General features: G+C 48.0%; 1 long non-coding RNA gene across 3 annotated transcripts in view; it reads left to right on the plus strand.

Moving 5' to 3' along the window:
• LOC116535584 overlaps positions 1-23,679 on the plus strand; it is a 205,032-nt gene that overhangs the window by 113,912 nt on the left and 67,441 nt on the right. For 2 of the 3 annotated variants that reach the window (XR_004262264.1, XR_004262265.1), the window contains 3 exons: positions 5,022-7,559; positions 7,664-7,791; positions 9,566-9,762. This is a non-coding gene — a long non-coding RNA (uncharacterized LOC116535584). The remainder of the gene's footprint in view (positions 1-5,021; positions 7,560-7,663; positions 7,792-9,565; positions 9,763-23,679) is intronic. The other variant, XR_004262266.1, reaches the window with a different exon arrangement.

Raw genomic sequence — 23,679 nt, forward strand, 5'->3', positions numbered from 1 at the left:
GGCACCCCAAAACAATTTACTTGGGACTGTCATAGTTTTAGAACTGAAAGTCCTGTGTCTCAGGAACTTCCCCAGATCTTCAAAAATCAGGAAGGTTAGTCACTCTACAAAAAGCAAAGGTTCATTTTTCACTCAACTTACATGTTCATCATTCACATTTTCATCATTACATGTTATGCTTTGCTAAAAATATTTTTTACCCATAACTCCAGTCAGTGGACATTGCTAGGCTAGGGCATTGCTAGTCTGAAGGCAGAGAAAAAAGAGATTTAGAGGCCGGGTGCGGTGGCTCACACCTTTAATTCCAGCACTTTGGGAGGCCAAGGCAGGCGGATCACGAGGTCAAGAGATCGAGACCATCCTGGCCAACATGGTGAAACCCCGTCTCTACTAAAAATACAAAAAAACTAGCCAGGCGTGGTGGCGCATGCCTGTAGTCCCCAGCTACTCGGGAGGCTGAGACAGGAGAATTGCTCGAACCCGGGAGGCGGAGGTTGCAGTGAGCCGAGATCACGCCACTGCACTCCAGCCTGGTGCCTGGTGATGGAGTGAGACTCTGTCTCAAACTAAACAAAACAAAACAAAAAAAAGATTCAGAGAAGCATGCACTATCTCTTGCAGATTCTGCCTAGAAGTGACACAGATCATCCCTGCTTTAATTTTACTGGCTAGAACAGGTCACATGACCAAGCTGCCAGGATTGGGGCAGGATAGTGTATGCTGGGGGTGGGTGGGTGGTGGGGAACTTCAGGGAAGGAATCTGGGATATTTGAATGCTGCTTGGAGGAGGCATTCTAAAACATCTTGGGTGGCGGCTAAATGCTTCTTTTCGGAGCTCCCTGCATTTTGCAGTGCTCTGCCATGCTAATGATTTGAAACGGTGGCTAATTTGACAAGCCAATTGGAGTCCCCGTGATTGCATTGGACTCTCTGACTAATGACAAGAGATGAGCTCCCTTTCCTTAGCGCAACTTACAGTTGGATAGCCTTGGGCCATCACCCGGTCCCAATGTTCAAAATGTTGCCTTGTAAATTGTCTAATAAAGTAATAAAGAAAGGGACTTGCTAACTGATTTGTCTTTTAAGCATGGTAATGGGATTTTTTTGGGTAACATTGTTTTATGTTAGAATGCAAAAATTATCACACGTAATTAGAATCATTTCAATTCAAGTCTCTGCCAGGCCTCTGACATATACTGCAACTTGTACCACGTCGAGCAAGTCAGCTCGTAAAACCTAATCAAATACAATTTAAAAATGCAGTCAGATTTGGAGTGGTGCGGCAGAGACGAGGAGGGAAGGCTGCCCAAGCTGGCTTTGCCTTGGAGAGCGAAGAAAGAAAGAGGGAAGAGGGGAAAGAGATGGAAAGAAGGCAGGAAGAGAAAAGCAACCGATGTGTCTATTCAGCTTCATTAGGGGACCGACGGGAGGCAGGTGGTTGCTCTCTGCCAGGGTGGCCTCGAACCCGACTGGCTGTGGGTCAACCTTGATGCTCTTAATTATCCCCCCTTCAGCACCTCTCAGATCTGACATTTGTGCCCCTGGGTTTCATTTTCTTCAGGCCGACCGGGTTCCTGCCTCTGTATCCTCTTAATATTTAATCGTAATCATGCAATACATGTATGTATCATTCATCTCCAAATGCTGTAGTCTAAATGTTTAACCAGAAAGGCACACGGTGACTCACGTCATCTAACACACAAGCTTTTGCAGGGTGCAAGGACAGGCAGGCTGCTTCCCTCTGGGATCAGGATATTTATTGAGAAATATGTCCCTGATTCCGAAGATGTCCAGGTCAGGCCTTGCAGGGTAAGAGAGGGAGTTACCAAGCTGTCGCCTTGTTCCATGGGCTTGAATGAGAAGCTGCTTTCCTCGACTGGAGCTCCAAGCTGGAGAATGAAGATGACCTCCTGTGAGGAGTTGGTGGGAGCTGAGGCCCTTTGATTGTCCCATGATGTCCCCGTGCGCTGGTGACAGCCCAATTGTCCTCACTATAGCCTGGAATTTAGTTCCAGGCAGGAGCGGGGTGTCTGCCCAGGCTGGGATGTGTGGGAGGCATCGGAAGATCACGTTGGAGCAAGTGATGTGGCGGTGGAATAATGGCACCGTAAAGGGGAAGTGATGCCATCAGGGAATGGCAGCACGGCTCATGAATATTCTGGGCACTTGTACCCACAGCCAGAGCCAGGCCCGGCTCCTGATTCATCAATATTACAAATCGGCACGGTGGTGAACAGGCTGTCAGCAACTTTAATTTTTGCTTCAAGCCCAAGGAATTACAATGGAAGTATTTCCCAGGGACACCCAGTGAGAACGTGGGGCAGTGCCTTCTGCCGGCAGAGGGGGCAGAACTGGGTCTTGGGAGCTCTGAGTTCAAGACCTGGGCGCCCCACACTCAAGAGCTGGGTATCCTTAGGCAAGGCCTGAGCCCCCCAGGGAGAGCAAGAGGATGTGAGCACCTAGAATGTGCTGGAAACCACACTGCACCAATTCTGCAGAGGAGAGATGTTTGGCCCCATTTCACAGGCAAGGAAGATCGAGGCTCAAAGCAGGGTGGGTTGCCCAGCAAAAGGATGACGATGCTGAGACTGGAGCCCCATGTGAGTTGCAGGCATTGGTTTTTCCTTACCTGCCAAGTCATGTGATGATGGCTGCCTTAGAGGGTGGCTAGGAGGAAAAAATGAAGGACTGAGCCTGGAGTGCTTTGGAGGTTATCTTGACTCCTTGGGGGAAGAGCATTCAGAGTCTCGCTATTAGCATTGCTTACATCAGCTAACCCCTTTGCAGAGACTTTCCTCCATTGTGTCTCACTTCGTGTCCTTAGTGGCAGGGTGAGGGAGGCATGAGCATGAACATGAGGTCCATCTTACGGGAGAGGAGAGTGAAGCTTGGAGAAGCAGAATGCCTTGCCTGCCAAGGCTCTGCGGTGTAGAAGCGGCAAGATCACATTGGAAGGTCATGGTTGAATGTCCTTAGCAAAGTAAGGCGTGTAGGTGCTATGTACCCATTTTACAGATCAGAAATGGGAAGTCACAGGTGGAAAGCCAAAGGACTTGCCTCTACAGAAATTAGGATTTGTTTAAAAAGGAGGAGGGAAAGACGACCCCCTTCTCTCAGTCTTTCTCTCTTTATCTCTATTATTTAAAGTAAAAATAAAGTGAGAATAATCCTCCCTTTTCCCCTCTTGTCCTTCCTCCCTGCCTTTGATGTTTTTAGAAGTCAAGTGTAGAATGAGCAAAAAAGGCAGACTCATGCCCACTGAGGGTAAGGGCGATCGCCTGGTCATAAGTGAAACATTCAGTAAGTTCCTACCATATGTCAGGCTGTGTAGGGAGCGGACAGGGGTGTTGACATTTCTATCAAGGAATTCAGAGTCTTGGGATTTCAGGGTGTTGTTACCCAGTGCAACCTTGAAAATGTCTCTCTCACTTGACGGAAAGGAAAATTCCAACTGAGAAGGCCTTCAAACCGCTATCTCTCATGTAAAAAAAAAGTAGTGCAGTCATGAAGTGAGCAGACTCAGAAATGGGACTGGCGGGAGTGAACCTGGGCTATTACCACTTACTAGCTGTGTGACACGAAGCTAATTGCTTTACTTCTCTGGGCAGCAGTGCTTTCCAATAGCAACTGGGGCTACTTTGCTGTCAGCAATGGGAATTTCCAGTAGCAACTGAGAGTGAGTTTTGTTAGCGATGGGAAGGTGATTCCGGAGTGCCTAATTCTGATCTGCCGTTGATCTCCCCATCCTGGCAGGATTTTGGGCTGACAGAGTTTCGGTGCGTGATAAATAACAATCAAATAAGAAAGTATTCTTTATTCTTCATCTCCAAGTTCAAGAGAGACTTCTGATTTCCCATAAATATAAATCTTGGGATCTGTGTGCTCAGGATTTCCTGTAGGGAGAGAAAGATGGCCAGATGCTGCGAGGGGTTCTAAGTGCATGTACCCCACCAGCTATATCAAGCAAATAAAGACCAGGGGGATGGCCAGAGATTCCCCCAGGATAAAACCCTGCCTTGAGAGAATCAGGCAAGTGGGTGCTGATTTTGTGGCATGGTAACCCTGTCCATAACTGAAATGTGGTACAATGTATATTGTACACTGTACAAATAAGAATCTCAGTGTATTTTTCTCTGGTAGAGAGCTGGAAAAAATGGTTACCAGAAAGGGCAGAAGAGTCGGGTTGAGATATGAAATTCCCTTCTAACGTCTTAATTAAAGGTTTGTCTCGGCCGGGTGCAGTGGCTGATGCTTGCAATCCTAGCACTTTGGGAGGCTGGGGTGGGTGGATCACCTGAAGTCAGGAGTTCAAGACCAGCCTGGCCAACATGGTGAAACCCTGTCTCTACTGAAAATACAAAAAATTAGCTGGGTGTGGTGGCAGACGCTGTAATCCCAGCTACTCGGGAGGCTGAGGCAGGAGAATCACTTGAAGCTGGGAGGCGGAGGTTGTAGGGAGCCGAGATTGCGCCACTGCACTCAAGCCTGGGCAACAAGATGAGATTCTGTCTCAAAAAAAAAAAGGGAGGGGAGGTTGTCTCATAAATGAGACAAGTTGGGTAAATTGCCTCACATCACATCCTAGTGCCTTGCACATACAGAGTGAAAATTAGAGTTGCTATTATTGTTTCTATCAGTGGATACCCATTATTAGCCCAACCTACCCTTTACCTCTAGATGAAATTAGAAGCCGTGTGTCCTGACTGTCTGCATTCTTCAGGAAGCATCAGGAAAACAGAAACCCCCCTAGGTATTTCAATCAGGAAGAGATTTAATACAGGGAATGCAATGCTAAGAAAACTGTTGGAAGGTCGGGGAACTTCTGCAGCACTTAAGATAGCAGGGTGTGCAGGGATTCCTGCAGAGCACCCCTACTCATGTCCTCAGCTGCCTACAGCACCGATGTGGGTTATTTAAGAGAAACTGTCCAGAAGATGCTGGGAAACACCATATGTCTGCTTTCTACGGAAGTCCCGCTGGTGGTGGGACAATAATGCTTTCTTCTTCTCTCCTGTCTCCAGATCTCACATGAATACTTCACATTGAGGGACGCTGAACTGGAACTCTACTGACGAAGGAGCTGGGCAAGTATTGTTCCCAGGCTTCTAGCCTCATGATGCAGGGGAGTATGTGGCAGGAAGCCCCAGTGGCACTGAGATGCCAACAGTCCAGCTCTCTGTGCAGAGTCCCCCACCTTCCTAGAGGTTTTCTAACTGTGCTTGGGGTCCCCAAGGAATGTAAGGAACTGTAAGGGGGGCAACTATGAGATGCACAGAATTTCACGTTCACTTCCTGCTTTCAACATGATCAGCTCAACCCGTTTTGATCATTGGATTTTATTTGAAAAAAAAATTTCACACAGAGTTTGACTCTCATTGGATCGCAGCATGCGGGTTGAAGAGCGTTAAAGAAAAAATTATTCTGACATATGTGAAAACAGGAGGACTTTATCTAGGACTATCTTGTTCGGTATCAAGACAATTGCGATAGGGGAGAGAGATCAGGTTCAACTTCCAATGCAACAAGTGAAGATTTGTGATCAAGGGCGGCAGGTTAGGGAGTGGGTAAGTGGATGGAAAATCAGTAAGAGGGGTGATCAAAGGTAGGAGGGATTGCTGCTGAAGGCAGGCCAAGGTGAACAGATATTAACTGGGGGACAGTGGAAAGATGAGGGATTTGACTAGATATGAAGGACGACCAGTTATGGGGGAGGCGGACGGTTCTCCCTAAACCAACTCAGCAGGATTCTTACTACAGCTGGGCTCTGTAGGCCCTGCAAAGACAGGTGCCAAGGTCAAGCCTTAGCCAAGAGGAGGGTTCAGAGGAGCCTGACGACCTCTCGGTCAAGGAGAGAATCTTTGTCAAGAGACAAATGTAGCTTTATAAAAGGACTACCAGGATTCCTCTGCTGGTTTATATGAAGCAAAGGGAGGCACAGACCATGTTGCCTTGTCTTCTCCATCTTTTAGGATCCCGAGCACAAATCTTGCTTCTCCTCCAGCCTGCAGTCCTCATGCAAATAGATGCCTTAGGGTAGGGCAGGCCCAACGTGTCAAATTTCCACTCTTAGGCTCAGCTGGGATCTACAGTTCTGTTTTTTTTTTTTTTTTTTTGTGATTCTATGGTTTTTAGTATTCTTTGATTCTTTAGCATTATATCCTCAACTTCTGTAGCTCTTTGATTTTGCATTTCTTTGATTCTGAGATATGATGATCCGGGGACGTGGACTCTCTGGCTCAATTATTTCAAGAAATAATCTTTATTCTCTTTTTTTGGATTAATGTTGGATTAATGTGTCTAAGCTCCCCTTGTGAGACAATGGTTCATACCAGGGTGGGACATCAGGGGCAAGGGATGATGGGGGTGCCATTGACTAAGAAAGTCTCATAGATTGGCTGTGTCTAAGGTTAAAACCAGAGCAACCACACCTGGGATCAGGTGTTAGGGGCCATTGTGTGACCAGGAGAGCGAGAGGGTGCCGGGTGGTTAAAAGTGGGTGCACGGAGGATGGAGTGGGAGGTGAGGGGCAATGAACGAAAATGAAGCAAACGTTGTGTATCTGATACGGCAGAAAAGGGATGCTGAAATTCCTCCCACTGGGTTTGGGCAAATCCTTATGGTTCTCTGTGATAAGCCCTTTCTATCTCCTTTCCCTGTCAGACCTTCCTGCTATATCACACCTCCCTACCAGGGAGCTCAATAGCAATCTGTGTATTTCATCTAGGTCAGTTGCTTAACAATCCTAAGGAACCAATATGAATTTAAATGACTGCCTTCTAGATACAACACAACAGTAATAGCAGTGATAATAATGACTTCTAAATTAGTCAGCATCAGCCGGGCTGCTGTAACAGACAATCCCAAATCTCAGAAACAAAGTTTATTTTTTACCCCTGTGGAGTCCACTGTGGGCCTAGGTACCATGATCCATGTGGTGACTCAGTGATCCAGGCTTTTTAAATTCTGTACTGCAATTTGAGGATGCTGTGTCAGGGGATGAGAGAGATTGGAAAATCTCATGGGGACAGCACACTTCCTTGGCCTGAAGTGATGCTCAGCACTTCCACTCACAAAGCCAGTCATATGACCCCCTAGCTGGAAGAGGTCAGCCAAGGTAGTTTTCTGTGCATCCAGGAAGAGTTAATACAAAACAACATTTAGTGAACATGTGATTTTCTCTCTGTTGCAATTACCACTTCTTTTTAAATAGGTATCACAAGACAATTACCCTGCAGCAATTTATTTAAATCATTTCAAAGATCCTTACAGATGAGGAAACTGAGGCCCGGATAAATGGAATCACTTGCCTAAAGTCACACCTATAATGGCAGATCCAGAATTAGAAGGTGGGGTTCGGTTTCTCCATAACCTGTGTCCCTCGCTGTTCAGATGATGGATCCTCAGACTTTGGGGGAGCTGTGGGGTAACTCCCTCCACCCTTCAGCTACAGCCTGGAAACCATTGCCTTTTCTGCATACTGCAGCCACGCCTGGATCTGTGCAAGGAAACACACCCGCTGACTCAGGAATCCTGCCCTGGGGATGTGACACTCGAAAAAGGTGATCAGTGGTTCCTGACATTTTTTTTTTTCATTTAGGCAAAAAATACGGAAAGCATATTTTGATCTTTGATTTTCTTCCATTTCCCATCTGTTCTTTATTAGGAGTTCAAACTTAATAACCTTCCAGAGTTGGTATCAAATTCAGACGCTGACACTCCTCGGAGAGGTTCTTTGAGGCAACAGGATGGAAAGGATCACTCTGCTTTTGTTTCTCTCCTGCTGCTCTGTCTGTAAGTCCATCTGTTTCTCTTGCCCTCTGTCTAGAATCCTTCCCATTCAAAGGTCAACCTGACTTGTGGGTGAAGGAGGAGATGACGTGCTGTATCATTTCAGGGGTGCTGAATGGATCCCCTGTCCCTTCAGGTGTCTCCCGTGAGTGCTCTGCACATCAAACCCCACCATTCAAAGATCTTCTCTTTAGCTTATAAATCCTCTGAAGGTACCTTTTCAATGGTTACGAAAACATCTTAAACTAAGCAGATTTCAAAGGGGAAAAGAAGGCAGAGAAGAAAGAGCGCAGTTGGGGCAAGAGTGCTGACTTGGGTCAGAAAACCTGGAGTTGAGTTACGCATAATCCATCTACCTGGAATATGGGGTTAGCCAGTCACCTCACCTCTCTGACTCTCTTTCTTCATCTATAAAATGGGGTTGTTGTAGATTCGTCTTACAGGGTCACAGTGAAAATGAACAGAGTTGATAAAGACAACTTATATTCACCCACTGTTTTTGCAGCATAGCAGAAAAATACTCTGGAATATTAACCAAGGTCTTGCATATGTGTGTGTGTGTTTTTAATTCCATGCATTTATTTATGTCCTGTGACCAGCGTCCCCCTTCAGGCAGCAGCAGCCAGACCATGTGGCATTTATTGCCTCAAGGAAAGAATGACACAGCACAGAGCAGACAGGGACCAAGTCAAATTCTTGGCTTTCGAATTTGAAAAGCCAGCCAAGGTCTGGGCAGATGACAAAAGATATGGAAAGATGCAAAAGCGTAGCATCCCTGTTTCCAGAACAGAAAAGACTCTGAGTTGTAGAACAGACACTGATGCATCCTTTGAAAGAGTATAAAGGCCGGGCGCGGTGGCTCAAGCCTGTAATCCCAGCACTTTGGGAGGCCGAGGCGGGTGGATCACGAGGTCAAGAGATCGAGACCATCCTAGTCAATATGGTGAAACCCTGTCTCTACTAAAAATACAAAAAATTAGCTGGGCATGGTGGCGCGTGCCTGTAATCCCAGCTACTCAGGAGGCTGAGGCAGGAGAATTGCCTGAACCCGGGAGGCGGAGGTTGCAGTGAGCCGAGATCGCGCAATTGCACTCCAGCCTGGGTAACAAGAGCAAAACTCCGTCTCAAAAAAAAAAAAAAGAGCATAAAGGGCTTAAAGTGAGGAGTGAAGGAGGGTTTTTGCAACATCAGACGTGAGCGAGAACATCTCAGCAGAAGCCAGTGAGATAAATATACCGTCAAGAACCAGATAAACCTCATTCCTGACACCCTGTGGGAGGCCAGCCTCCCAGATGGGCTGCCGTGAGTCCCATTTCCTGGGATTCATACTCTCATTCGGTCTCTTCCTTTATTATTTATTTATTTTCAAAAGACAGGGCCTTGCTCTGTTGCCCAGGCCAGAGTGCAGTTGTATGATCACGGCTCTCTAGAGCCTTGAACTCCTGTGCTCAAGCGATCTTCCTCAGCATCCCGAGTAGCTGGGACTACAGGCATGTGCCACCACATCCGGCTAATTTTTAATTGTTTTGTAGAGACAGGGTTCTTGTTATGCTACCCAGGCTGGCCTTAAACACCCCGGCTCAAGTGACCCTCCTGTCTTGGCTTCCAAAAGCAGTGGGATTGCAAGTGCAAGCCACCACCCCCCGCCTCCCTCTTCATTATATCAGTACTGCCTGTGTGATCACTATTGTGCAGAGGAGGTGACGTGTGACTTCTGAGGTTATGTCACGAAGGAATTGCAGCTTTTGTCAAATCCTTTTGGATCTCTTGCCCTCAGGGAAGCCATGTGAGGAGGACGTCTGAGTAGCTCTGTGGAGAGGCTCCCAACCAACAGCCAGCATGAACTTGCTGGTCATGTGAGCACACCGCCTTGGCAGTGGAGCCTCCAGCTCCAGTCAAGCCATCAGCTGAGACTACAGCCCTGGCTTGTATGTGACCACAGCCTCATGAACAACCCAGAGCTAGGCCACCAAGGTAAGCTGCTCGTGAATTCCTGACACACAGAAATCATGTGACATAATACATGTTCATTGTCACTTTAAGATGCTAAGATTTGGGGTAGTTTGTTATGTAGCAACTGATAAACAATGCACTCAAGTTGGCATACTGCAGTCCCCCCAGAATTTGGACACAGCCCTGGAGAAAGTGGGTAGGGGTCCCTAAATGAACTAGGATTATATTTTTGCCACCTAGAAGGACACAGGCTGTAATAGCAATTATACCCAGTTACAGAACGGTAAAGTTATATTTCTAGACTTCCTGAGTTTCTAGACTACCTGAAACATTGCAACTCATTTAAAGGAGCTTCCAAATGTATTTTCAGAACTCTGGAAGTCTGGGGAACACAGGACAAGAGTCACTAGATTTTGGGAACAAGAGTGCTCTTTTCCCCAAGTGGGCAAAAAGGGAGCTTGAAGATACATGCTTCTCCAATTTCAGAATTTGGGGGGACCGCTCAGCCTGTGCCTGTGTCTTCTCCAGGCTCCCTTTTGCTCCTCATTGCACCCCCCTCTATGAGCATGGACAAGCTCAGCTTGATGCCCAAGCCCTTCAATTTGTCTTGTTAGAAAACCCTTGTGTTAAAGAGACCATTAAAAAAAGAGGGAAAGATAAATTGCCTGAAGCTGCAAGACTCAGGAGGCAAGGGAGAGCAGGTGAAGGGAAGCAGGCCTGTGATTAGAGGGCAGGGGAGGCACAGGAGCCACAGCAGGCAAAAACCTCCATTGGAGATGTCAAAATATTTGAAAATCCTCTTCCTTTGGTCAATTGAGTTACCAGAATTTTTTTTTTTTTTTTTTTTAATGTGGAGAAGAGTCTGAGATAGAGGTTAAGAATATAGTTTCCAGAGTCAGGCAGAGCTGGGCTGTGTCTCATTCTAGCTGTTGTCAGACCTCAGGCGAATCTCAGAACCTCTCTGACCCTCGGTTTCTTCATCTAGCAAGAGGGGACAATGATAGACCTGTAGAATGGCCCTAAGTCTCCACCTTTCTCTGTGTATGTGTCTTTTGGAATGTGACTCCATAGCTCTTCCCATGATGAGACAGAGTCCATTTCCCCACCCCTTGATGCTGGGATGGTCACGTGACTTATTTTGGCCATAAAATGGGGCAGAAGTGGTAATATGTCCGTTCTGAGCCTAGGTCTCAGGAGGCCTTGTGCAGTCTGTTCTCTCTGACCCTGTGACCCACATAGGAAGAGGCTTGGCCTGTTGGAGGATGACAGGCCAAGTACAACAGACATAAAGTGTCTCAGCTGACCCCATTCCAGAACTCTCCTTCCAGATGACCACAGATGCATGAGTGAGCCAGCCAGTATCTGCTGAGACATCCCCAGAAAGACAGAACATCCACCTGACCCATAGACTCATGGGCAATCATGAATAAATGGATATTGTTTCAAGCTGCTAGGTTTGGGCTTGGTTTGTTACACAGCAGTAGCTAACAGCTACACTTCTGTTTTAAGGAGTTGTGAGGATAAATTGCTAGGGTACAGAAAAGTGAATAGCTGTCATAGCTAGTAGTGATTGAGTGCTGGCTCTGTGTGGTACTGTGCTCAGAATTGGCCTGCATTATCTCAAAGACTTACAGAGGCTAGAAGAGCTGCCGCTGAAGATTCTAGAAGTGTTCAAATATGATGCCTGGCACGTGGTACGTGCTACTTGTATGCTAGTCATTGGTGCTGCTGATGCTTGCAGCATGTGGAATTCCTGACACATGCCTCTGATTTGGTAGTGGGATCTGAACTGTGTAATCTGTGTGTTCAGAGATCTTGGGAAGTCTTTAGCCAAGAGCAAACCAGGAGGGAGCTTTTGTGATGGAGAGGTTTCTTATCTGGGTAGGGTGGGGAACAGGCATCAGCCAGGGTGCGCCACACAGTCCCCTCACTAGTGTGGTCCCTGGACCGGCAGCCTCAGCCTCCCCTGGGCTCTTATTAGAAATGCAGAATCTCAGGTCCTACCGCTGCTTACTGAATCAGTAAGCGCATTTTAACAAGATCCCCGGGGGATTTGTGTGCGTGTTGGAGTGTGGTCAGAGCACTCTTCCCAAGCTGTCTGTGCTGAGGCACCAGTATTTTTTTTTTTTTAATTCCAATTTATTGCAGAATGACAGTTTAAAAAATATAGTAAAAAAGCAAATTCCTAGAAAAATTAAATGAAAAACAAAACATACACAATCTAAGCCCTTGTTGTTTTATCATATTCAATAATACAAAATTGCTGTCCGCCAAATTATGACAAAACTTTCTAAATACTTTTCTTTCTCTGTGTGTGTTCTTTGTGCATACCTCACTGTGGACAGGTCACAAGTGACTTGCCACCTGGCATGGGCTGTGGACGACACCACACGTAGAGCTATCTTAGAGTTGGCAGTGATGATACGAATGCAATATGATCACACAATTGTGTGCTTGATATCAGCTAGTCATAAGGGCTTACAAGCTTAAATACCTAGAAATCCTCCTAGGAAACTGTGGGGCAATTCATGTATTCATCTTCATTTTTGTAGATTAGGTCATTAAGGCCCAGAGAGGTTAAGCGGCTTGTCTGTGGTCACACAGCATACAAGCGGAGTAGCCTGAACGCACCTGTTTGACCACTCCAAGGCAGAGGGAGGGAGAGGAAGGCACCATCAGCGAGAGGCACAAGGACATAGTCTCTTGTACCTTATGTGAGTGACAGTCATCAAACCAGTCATGGGGTCGTGGCTATCTGTGTAACCTCCTTGCAGCGGAGGCTGGAACCTAGCAAACTCTCTACCAGCCCCGGGGTTGGGCTGGGAGGATCACCCTCGCATCTCACTCTGGCGCAGCCTGCAGGAAAGGAAGCCTTCTGTGGCATTTACCACCCCAGCCTCCCGCGTTGCCAGAGGTGAGGGGCGAAGACCGCCTGCCGACCGCCTTCTCCCTCTTGCTGTCTCTTTTTCCTGAAGTCATGGGAGCTGAGCAGGAGGCCGGGGGTCTGGCAGCCTGGGTGATAGCTAGTTATCGACAGGTTGATGGCTGCCCCCGAAGACTGCCTGAGGACATCAAGGCGGAAGCCACTTCTGAGTCCCGCTGCTCCCGGAGAGCCGGCTGCCGGCATCTCTGCCCAGGGCTCGGCGCTTCCCCTCACCATCTCATTAATCCTGATTCACAAAAAAAAGGCAGCAGGCAGGGGCCCTCTTAACAGGCCGAGCGGGCGGCTGATTTGCCTTCACTGAAGACAATAGTGCCCAGGAGACCCGGCATTGCTGAATTATTCAAATCAGCCGTGGCAGGGAAATCTGAGGACACAGAGTGGCTGGCGTCCCCCGGCCCCCGCAAGCTGCCCTCCTTCCCTGCCCTGGGGTGGTGGTACCCGGCGGCTTGGGATGGCTGGCACAGATCCCCTTGCCAGAGATGAGGGTTGCTCCTGACCTTCCCTCCTCCCTGGATGGAAGTTGAAATTGGTGTTGATCATCTCTAAGCACCTTAGAGCTCTAGTAATGGATCCAAAATGACATTTCCCACCTGCTGATCCCTGGGGGGACATTCTGACAAGGACTTCGGGATAAACGTGATGGGGCACGGGAAGATGAAGGCAGCAGGAGATGGCTGTTCTGCCAACGTGTGTTTGTGAACGCACATGGTGTGTGTGTGTCTGTGTGTGTGTGTGTGTGTGTGTGTGAGTGTGTGTGATTCAAAAAGCAGAGGATGTGGGTTGAACCCTGGCTTGGCAAGTCTTGGTTTTCTGCTCCTGGAAAAGAAACGCAATGAATAGGCAGGTCTCCCTGACAAATGTGGAGATTCAGGAGCAAAACCACTCAGACTTGGTGCTGGCGTTGGGTGAAGACAGAGCAAACAGAGTTATGAGAGGTCACATGAAACAGACATGAACCCAGCATGATGGGCTTCCAGGGATGGGGGAGCCTTGGAGATTATGAGGGGTAAACTGAGGCCCGGAGAGGGGCGGGGACTTGCCAGAGTTGTTAGTTTGTGGCCAAAATGGAAGGAAAAGCCAGGGCGTTCAGCTTGCAGTCGGAGGCTGTCTTTGTTAATAATACCTACCCCTGACCCAGCACAGACAGCTAAGGGCTTCTGAATATATTTCATTGTTAACTGTATGATAATCTCATGAGGCTGACACAACTATTATTTCCATTCTACTGATGAGGAAATTGAGGCTTGCAGAGATTCAGCTGCTGGACAGGGTAGAACGTGACAATCTGGGATGGGAAAGGTGGTCTGTCTTACGCTGGACCCTTAATTGCTGTGCCTCAGTGGGAGGTCAGAGACACCGGGACTCCGGATTGCTCCAGAACATGCCTCCTAGCTAAGGCTGTAGCATCAGTTTGTGATGGCTTCCTGAGTAAGCACTGCCACTTACTTGTGGTCCTCCATGGGAAGGAGCACAGAGTTCAGCCCTTCCCAGAAACACTGACTTTAAAGCACCCTCAGCCGTCCCAGGCATCTGAAGGGAGAGTCCTGAGGAGGGGACGTTGAATGTTGGAAGGAAATTTATGAATGAAGAGGTTCGGAGTCTCTGGGCACAAGATCCACCTCTTTAGGGGAAGCCAGTTGTGTCTTTTGTGTAAAACTGCCATTGGCAGGACAGCTTTCTCTAGGAGATGCAGAAGCTGGGGATGGTGGGGGTTAAACCAACCTTGCACATTGGTGGGAGGGGATACAGGGTCAGTGTGTGAATAACAGCCTCTACTTTTTTGCACCAGCCAAACAACAATAATAGGAGTGGGAGTGGTGACCTGTGTTGAGGGTTCACCATGTGCTAAGCCCTTTTTTTCCCCCAGGCTGGAGTGCTGTGATGTGATCTCAGCTTACTTCAACCTCTGCCTCCCGGGTTCAAGCAGTTCTGCCTCAGCCTCCTGAGTATCTAGGATTACGGGTGTCTACCACCATGCGGGGCTAAGTTTTGTATTTTTAGTAGAGACGGGGTTTCACCATGTTGGCCAGGCTGGTCTCGAACTCCTGACCTCATGATCCACCCACCTCAGCCTCCCATAGTGCTGGGATTACAGGTGATGAGCCACTGCGCCCAGCCAGCCCGTTCTTTAAGTGTAGAAGCTCATTTAATCCTCAAGACAATTTTATGGGGTCATTATCTATGGGGTCAGTAGCGTTATGTCCCTTTTGCAAAGAAACTGAGACGCAGAAAAAAACCATTGAAGTCATTTACCCAGGATGCTGCTGCTGGGGCAAATGCAGAGGAGCTGGGATTTGAAACCAGGGTTTCATAAACCACGTGGCCTCTAGGATATTGTGCCTAGGATTCCCTTCTCTGTTCAACTTGAAGTCCCTCTCAGTGGAGTGGTGTCCTTTTTCTCTGTCCATAGTGGCCCATTCCCGGGGTTGTGACCCCTGCACGGACGTCCCCAGAAGGAGGCTCAGAAGCTCTGAATTAGCTCAAATGCACCTTTGCCATCATGCCTCTACAGGCCCTGTCCCTTTTCTGAGAACAACTGGCTTCCTCAGGCCCCCAGTCACCTCTCATTTGGAGTAATCAGCGTCTGAATGAACGCGGTCTCCAGCAGTTGTGTGGTGCGGAGCGGGCCTCCCAGGATCCTCCCTGCAGAAAAACCAAACTAAGAGAGATTTATCTCCTGGGTCAGATAAAGGTGACTAAATGCAAACTGGCCGATTCCTTTCGGCAAACAGTTCCCTGGGGAGGGCTCCTACAAGGAGGAGAAGAGCCAATCGATCCCGGAAATGCTTCGAGGTGACTTACAGGGGAGACTTAAAGGAAAAAGCCCTCGTGTCTTAACCGCCTCCGGCGACTCATTCAGCCTTGTAAAACTCCCTGAGCCAGCCCATAGAGCGAGGAAGGAGGGGGTCGGGAGAACGCCTTCCCTACCACGGCTGCAGAGGAGGGACTCTGCAAAATTTGACCTCTGAGATCTCGAGCTGAGTCCTTCATTCATCTGTCAAGCATCTATTGAGCGCCTACTGTGTGCCTGCTATGCACTTTGTATGCTCTGTCCTGGTGAATCCTCCAGATGGCACCGTTATTACCCCCATTTTCTTTCTTTCTTTTTTTTTTTTTTTCATTTTTTAAAGATGGGGTTTCACCACATTGGTCAGGCTGGTCTAGAACTCCCAACCTCAGGTGATCCGCCTGCCTTGGCCTCCAAAGTGCTTGGATTACAGGTGTGAGCCACCACGCCCGGCCTATTACCCCCATTTTCTAGCAGAGAAACTGAGAGTGTCTGAAGGGAGGTAAACGTTTCCAGAGTCCGAAAGCAAGAGAGAGGGTAGGTCCTTGCATCCACCGGCCTCCCTGGTCTGGTTTCCCTCCAGCATCACTGCCTCTCTCATCAGACCTGGTTCTCACCAGCTTCTTCTCTACCTCCCTTCCTCCTCTCTGCTCTTAGACTCATAAGAAACCTTCCTTGTAATCCGGGGAAACAGCCCGTGCATCTTGGAAACTGACTTTCCCTTGGGATCTCCAGGTTCACCAGCCTTTTCTTCCGGAGTCTCCCCACCTTCATTTCACCAAGGGTAACTTGGCTTGCGGTCTGCAAACTTACTCTGGCCCTGCAAAGGGCCAAATAGTAAATACTTTAAGTTTTGTGGTGCATTGTGCTGTTGGGGTGCCAAGACAATATGTAAAGGAATGGGCATAGCTGTGTTCCAATAAAACTTTATTTGCAAACACAGGAGGTTGGAGAGATTTGGCCCATAGGCTGTCATTTGTTGATCCTTGGGATGGACAATAAAAGATCTGGTTTTGGGGTTTGCAGACCTGAGGTCTCCCCACAGGCCACTTTTTCTGCTTCCTTGCTATGTTACCTTGGGCAAGTTGATACATCTCTCTGATCCCCATTTCCTTTCTGTAAAATGAGATAATTATAGCACCTGCCGCCTGGGCTGTTGCTAACTTTAAACGAGACCCTGCAGTGGATTGCACACAGTCGGTGAGCAAACTGGTAGCTATTATTTTATAATGAATGACTTTAAACCTTCCCTCGTTTGAGGGAAAGGGAAGCTGGTGTGCTGGTGTTCTGATATTTTGTGGTTCATTATGCTGATAAGATTTCCATTCTTCTCCAGTTAATGCACTTGCATTTTAATGACTTAGAAAGGATGCAGAATCTGCCTCCTTTGGGATGGAACTGGCTGGCTGGCCTTTTGTGTGGGTGATAGTTGGTAAAACTCTGGACACCCCCACGATCCCTTTTAGTCTAGCTTCTGGTTCCCTTTCCCAGCTCCAGAAGGACTGACTTGGTGGGTGTAGCATGACCACCAGTGATCCTCTGGTTGAGAGCTGATCACAAGTGGCCAATTAATCTATTACTTGCAGATACATTTTCCATTAGCACTGGTGGAATCAATTAGTCAGCGTAATGAACTTGAGTCTGGGCAAACAAGAAGGAGAGATTAACCCGTTGGTTTCCAAAGGAAGGTGGGATGGCAGAGGAGCCTGGAGAAGATCTGGGGAGAAAATGAGGGGCTGGGTAGGGACAAAGGTTTGGGAACCACAGTCGAGCTTCTGGGTAGTGAGATGAGGTGGGTTGAACCCAAAGAGCTCTAGCGTAGAGCCAGGAAAAGATGGCTTTCTAGTCATGTGGACATGGAAAGCCATCAGTTTCCTCCTCTGCAAATGGGGATCACAATTGTACACATCTCAAGGGATCGTCGTGAGGAACAATGAGGCAAGTTGTATGAAATACATAGTCCCACGTCTGGGAGTGGCAGTTTCTCAGTGAATGCTAATCTTTCTGCTATCCTTTTTTGCCTGCCCTACCGCCAGGTGTGAAGAGGTAAAAAATAGACTTATTGATTTAGAGCCAAAAACAGCAGAAACCTCTTACTAAAATTACCCTAGCTCAGATTCGCATTCAAATGGGTTGCAGAAGCCAGCGTCCAGCAGGTGTCTTGACCGCAGGCCTTATCAGGGACTTTAACTTCCGGTATGTCTTGTGACATTCCACAAAGGGTTGGGGCAGCTTTCCCAGACACGTTAGAATGAAACCACATTCTTTCTCCATCTCAGAGCATTGCATAGGACTGTGAGTTTTGTTGTTAAAATGGAAGGAAATGATGCATTCCCCAAATTCTACCCAAATAGAGTCCACATTCTCCCAAAGCCCTCCCTGTCTATGCAAACAACATTCTCCCTCTGATCAGTGTTTTTATATCAGGTTGATGCAAAAGAAATTGCAGTTCTGGCCATTACTTTCCATGGCAAAAACCGCAATTCCTTTTGCACCGACTTAATAGACTTGCACTAGGGTCTGCTAGCCTGGTGCAGTAAGACCAGAAATCCACACTGAGGTTTTGCAGTGGTGGAAAGAAAGGTGTTTACTTACCAGGTGCCAAGCAAGGAGGACCAGACAGCTAACGCTTACATCCTGACCTCCCAATGGCTTGCAGGTAAGTGTTTTTAAAGGCAGGGATAAATTTCGGGAGAAGCTACAGGCAAAATTGTGAATCAATACATGGAGGTTACACATTGGTCTTGGCCTAAAAGGGCAGGATACCTTGAAGCAGGGGCGTACAGGTCATAGGTGGATTCACAGACTTTCCGATTTGCAATTGGTTAAGGAAGAGAAGCTTCCTTAAAAAATTTGGGGTCAGCAGAGAAGAACGTTAACTGGCTCTCACGTGTGACTCACTCCAGGTGCCTCTGGAAGAAATTTAGAACGAAACATGGTGGTCAGAGTTCAGCCTTTAGCTCCCCCTTATCTGAGGTCTATGTTATCAGCAGAGCTGTTTGGTGGGGGTCGTTGGTGGGGGTTCAGGGTTCTGAAAAACAACTCAGGGACGTATGTTAAGATGTTATCTTTAGTTTCTACAGGGGAATCAAACCTCTGACTAACTTCCTTGGTTCCTGTTTAAGCCTTCTTACTATTACCTTCTTGCTTACCAAGTTGCTTTTCTTTTTCTTTTTTTTTGAGGCAAGATCTCACTCTGTCACCCGGGCTGGAGTGCAGTGGTGCGATCTCGGCTCACTGCCATCTCCCCTTCCTGAGTTCAAACAATTCTTCCACCTCAGCCTCCCGAGTAGCTGGGATTACAGGTGCCCGCCACCACACCCAGCTAGCTTTTGTGTTTTTTGTAGAGACAGGAGACAGGGTTTCACCATGTTGGCTAGGCTGGTCTTAAACTCCTGGCTTCAAGTGATTTGCCCTACTCGGCCTCCGAAAGAGCTGGGATTACAGGCTGAACCACCACATCCAGCCTCAAGTTACTGATTTACCTCTCAGGGCTAGCTAGGTCCCTGGGGTTTCAGAAGGCACTCAGAATTTTCCTCTTTCCATTCTTGGTGGTGGGGGCATGTGCTTGGTCAGGCTGGTCTTGAACTCCTGACCTCAGGTGATGCACCCGCCTCAGCCTCCCAACGTGCTGGGATTACAGGTGTGAGCCACCACGCCCAGTCTTTAATTTTTTTTTTTTTTTAAGTTCAGGGGCACATGTGCAGGATGTGCAGGTTCGTTACATAGGTAACCGTGTGCCATGGTGGTTTGCTGCACCCATCAACCCATCACCTAGGTATTAAGCCCAGCATGCGTTAGTTCTTTTTCTTAATGCTTTCTCCACCCTGCCGTCCCCCAACAGTCCCCAGGAAGTGTTGTCCTCCTCCCTATGCCCATGTGTTCTCATTGTTCAGCTCCCACTTACAAGTGAGAACATGCGGTGTTTGGTTTTCTGTTCCTGCGTTGGTTTGCTAAGGATAATGGTTTTCTCTTATCTAGTCTATGATTGATGGGCATTTGGGTTGATTGCATGTCTTTGCTATTGTGAATAGCGCTGCAATGAACATACCTGTGTACATATCTTTATAATAGAATGATTTATGTTCCTTTGGGTATATACTTAGTAATGGGATTGCTGGGTCAAATGGTATTTCCGGTTCTAAATCTTCAAGGAATTGCCACACTATCTTCCACAAGGGTCGAACTAATTTACCGTCCCACCAACAGTTTAAAAGCGTTCTTATTTCTCCACATCCTCTCCAGCATCTGTTGTTTCTTGACTTTTTAATACATGCGGCCAACACCCATACAAAAAATAGCTCAACATCACTGATCATTAGAGAAATGCAAATCAAAACCACAATGAGATACCATCTCATCTCACGCCAGTCAGAAAGGTGAGAACTCCCCTCCTTTTTTTTTCTTTTTGAGTCTTACTCTGCCACCCAGGCTAGAGTGCAGTGGCACAATCTCAGCCACTACAACCTTTGCTTCCGCGGTTCAAGTGATTCCCCTGCCTCAGCCTCCCAAGTAGCTGGGATTACAGGGACCCGCCCTCATGCCTGGCTAATTTTTGTATTTTTACCCCGAAGAGACGGGGTTTCACCATGTTGGCCAGGCTGGTCTTGAACTCCTAACCTCAGGGTGATCCTCCTGCCTTGGCTTCCCAAAGTGCTGGGATGACAGGCGTGAGCCACCACCCCTGGCTAGAGCTCCCCTCCTTTTTAAGGCTGAGTAGTGTTCTGTTGCGTGGGTCTACCACAGTCTGTTCCTCCTTTCACCCACTGATGGGCATGTGGCTTGTTTCCAGCGTTTGGCTGTTGTGAATAGTGCTGCTGTGAACATGGGTGTACATGTGTGTGAGTCCTGTTTTCAGTTCTTTGGGGTAATACACCTAGGAAGTGGGATTGCTGGGTCGTGTGAATTTCAATTCCGTTAGTAATAATAATCAAAGCTTCCTCTGGCTATGGGGGCAAGAGTAAAAGCTAGAAGCCCCGAGAAGAGGCCCAACCAGCACACCCCTGAGCAAGCTGGCATTAAAATCCCATCTCCCAGTTGCCTAACTGGAAGTCACCCGGAAAGGAGCGCACACGTTCCCTGGGGCAGGAACTTCCTAGTCTTGGCTAAAATGTGCTCCATCCCAAGTCCCGATCCACCCTCATCCTCCAGACACCAGCAGGCGGCCGCCCAGGAGGATTAGATGTTCGCTGTGCTCAGGTGGCAGTAGGACCAGACTGTTCATCGGCTTCTCGGGGTCTGGAAAACCAGTCCGCACCTCCTTGTCGCCACCACCCCCTGCCAGGGAGTGCGTGTGGTGTGTGTATTAGCAGGTAAACTGCCCCCCATAATGGAGATGGATGGGAGCCTGATTCTGTAACAGAGAACCTTTCATTAAGAAAACCACTGCCTTTGGATGATCTAAAGACGCTAACAGGCTGGCCCCAGCCTGGGACTTAATTATCTTACCGCTAATGAGCTGCAGCTCCCAGCTTGCTGGTGCATCCCAGCAACAGCAACTGCCTGGCCTTGGGCTCCTTTTTCCCACTGTGGGCCTCGGGCGACACGGTTAGAGACCGTAGGGGATGGGGCAGCTGGGAAGGTCACTGTGAGGATCACTTCCTAAGAATGGCCTCTGTCTCCCTGAAGAGCAACAGAGGTGTCTGCAGCAGGAGAGAGGAAAGTTAGACAGGTGGAAGGACTTTCTGATGAGCTGGCCTGGAAAATGCTTCCGTGGGACCCTGAGTCTTAGCTACGTCTGTATCCATCCCCAGGCCCTAGTATCCTCTTAGGGTGGAACTAGGATCAGAGAGGCCTGGGTTAGATGAGACAGAAAGGCAGGGATAGAAATATATTATATGCAAGAGTGTCTGTGATAACAAGGACTTGTTCTCCTCCCAGCTGTTTGCTTGATCGATTCCTGCTGGACTCAGGGGACCTGCTACGTCCCCAGGGAGCTCTGCCGAGACCGTATTCTCCACAGTAGAAAACCTCCCTCGTCTCTCCATAGCACATCTCCCTGTTTATATCCTTTCCAGCTCATCCTGTCTATAATTACCTTGTTTATTAATGCATTTAATTGTTTACTTTTTCGCTCTCGAGTTCCTGTCCTCTTGGTACTGGGCGGGGTCTTCATCTCTTTTGCAAACTCTGTACTCTCAGTTCCTAAAATGCTGGATACATTGTTGGTGCTCAATACATATTTGTGGAGTGAATGAATGAATGAGTGAATGAATGAATTGTTGATAATTTCTAAGAAAACCATCACCAGCGTCCATTCACAGAACTTTTTCATCTTCCCCAACTGATGCGCTATACCCGTTAAACACTGACTCCCCAGTTCCCCTGCCCCAGCTCCTGGTAACCTCTATTCTACTTTCTGTCTCTGTCAATTTGACTTCTCTAGCGACCTCATATAAGTGGAATCATGCAATGCAAATGGCAGCTAACTTACTGAGCATTCTGGCCTGGCACAGCACTTAGCATTTTACCCTGCATGGAGTCTATCTGTACTTTTGTGCCTCACATCTCTGACTTGGCATGATGCCATCAAGGTTCACCCAGGGTTTAGCATGAGTCAGTGCGTCCCTCCTTTTTAGGGCAGAATAATATTCCATTGTGTGAATAAACCGCATTCGGTTTATCTGTCCGTCCATTGCACAGTGCACTTTTGAGAGATGATGAGTAGGTGGCACAAGGTGTTTTGGAAACTTCGAAGTAAGAGAGCTTTCCCATCCAGTCGGGGCTTGTGCCTGGTGCTTTGTGCTTTGTGTGCTGTTTACACCCCCATGCCTTTGTCTATGCTGTTTCCAGTGCTGGAAGCGCCCTTCCCACAGTCCATTGCTGGCCTGACAAGTCTCATGTCAGTTTCAGGGTGAAAACCTCAATGAAAGCGGAAGTTACATCTTTATTCTCCACTATATTTCCAGATCATTAGACACCATACGTACAGGTACGCATGCATGCGTCCATGCACGAGTGAGCAAATCATTCCAAGCCGCACTCCTCCAGAGGTCCCTCCGTGACTGCACCTCATGCTCTGCAGCTAACACTGGCTGTTTTCAAGTCATCACACGCATTGATTGATGCCGTGTGTATCTCTCCTCGTGGAAGATGGGCTCCTTGAGGACAGTGCTTGTGTCATGCTCCTCTTTGTCCCCTTCCCTTGCTCTATAATGCCCCTAGTGTGGGTATCTATTGATCAGTGCTGAAGGTTGTGGACAGATGTCAGCTGTTACCGTCCTCCTTCCCTCTGCCGCCCCACCCCAACTACCTGGCTTCAGGCTGACTTGTCTTCATCTCAGCAGGGGCTGGGAGACCGCAGGACACTCCCTCGAGCGTCGGTGACATGCTGCACAGTGCTATGATGCGGAAACCTCCTGCTGTCACTATCTACAACCTCTTACGTCTTTGTGGCACTCAGATATTTCTTGGCTCCCTCGAGCTTCCAACAGCCTACTGATGGTTAAGAGAAAAGACTATGGCGTTCATTTTGCAGGACAGGAAACTGACACTCAGAGGCGGGAATGACTTTGAAGCTTCTTAGTAACAGAGGGCACGCGAGCACCCAGATTGCCTACCCTCTAGGTCCTGGTTTTCCCCTCTCTTCCGTTCTGGGCGAACTGCATTTATAAAAAGTTTAACGTTGGTAGTGATAACAATAACAAAATCAACACGACTGGCAGCTAACTTGTTTTGAGCATCAGTTCTGGTCTGGCACAGCACTCACTATTTTACATAGCATGGCGTCAGTATGGGCCAGTTTCCCAAATGTGTTTTTTTTTTTTTTGAGATGAGGTCTCACTCTGTCACCCAAGCTGGAGTGCAGTGGCACAGTCTCGGCTCACTGCAACCTCCGACTCCCAGGTTCAAGCGATTCTCCTGCCTCAGCCTCCCGAGTAGCTGGGACTACAGGCACACATGCCACCATGCCCAGCTAAGTTTTGTGTTTTCAGTAGAGACAGGGTTTCACCATGTTGGCCAGGATGGTCTCAATCTTCTGACCTCGTGATCCCCCCGCCTTGGCCTCCCAAACTGCTGGGATTACAGGCATGAGCCACTGTACCCGGTCACCCAAATATCTTCCTTTAAAGAAACGGAAACCAAGAGGCATTTGAAATATTTTCTTTTGAATCAAAGAAACATAGAGGACTCGAAGATGGAGGAGACCATGTTTTAATGGCCCTGGATAAAGTCACTACGTCCATCCCTCAGTTATCCCCATCTG

Source organism: Sapajus apella, unplaced genomic scaffold (assembly GCF_009761245.1).
Source record: "Sapajus apella isolate SASKATOON/1434 unplaced genomic scaffold, GSC_monkey_1.0 scaffold95, whole genome shotgun sequence".
Lineage (NCBI taxonomy): Eukaryota > Metazoa > Chordata > Mammalia > Primates > Cebidae > Sapajus > Sapajus apella.